Source organism: Salvelinus sp. IW2-2015, unplaced genomic scaffold (assembly GCF_002910315.2).
Source record: "Salvelinus sp. IW2-2015 unplaced genomic scaffold, ASM291031v2 Un_scaffold2530, whole genome shotgun sequence".
In the NCBI taxonomy this organism is placed as follows: Eukaryota; Metazoa; Chordata; class Actinopteri; order Salmoniformes; family Salmonidae; genus Salvelinus; species Salvelinus sp. IW2-2015.
In genome coordinates this window covers 99,188-99,400 of record NW_019943843.1, presented here as the reverse complement: position 1 = coordinate 99,400, position 213 = coordinate 99,188, and positions in this window count along the sequence as shown.

Below are 213 nucleotides of genomic sequence, written 5' to 3'. Positions count from 1 at the left end.
GTAACCATGGTGATATTTAAAATCGCCACACCACAACCTCCATAATATTTAGAAACATTGTGGGTCATTGTGAAGTTGTTTCTGCTAGCTGGGACAACTTGACTTAGTATGTGTCCCAAAAGGTACCTTTCCCCCAATAACCACACACTACCTTTCCCCCCCTGTAACCACACACTACCTTTCCCCTATAACCACACACTACCTTTCCCCCCT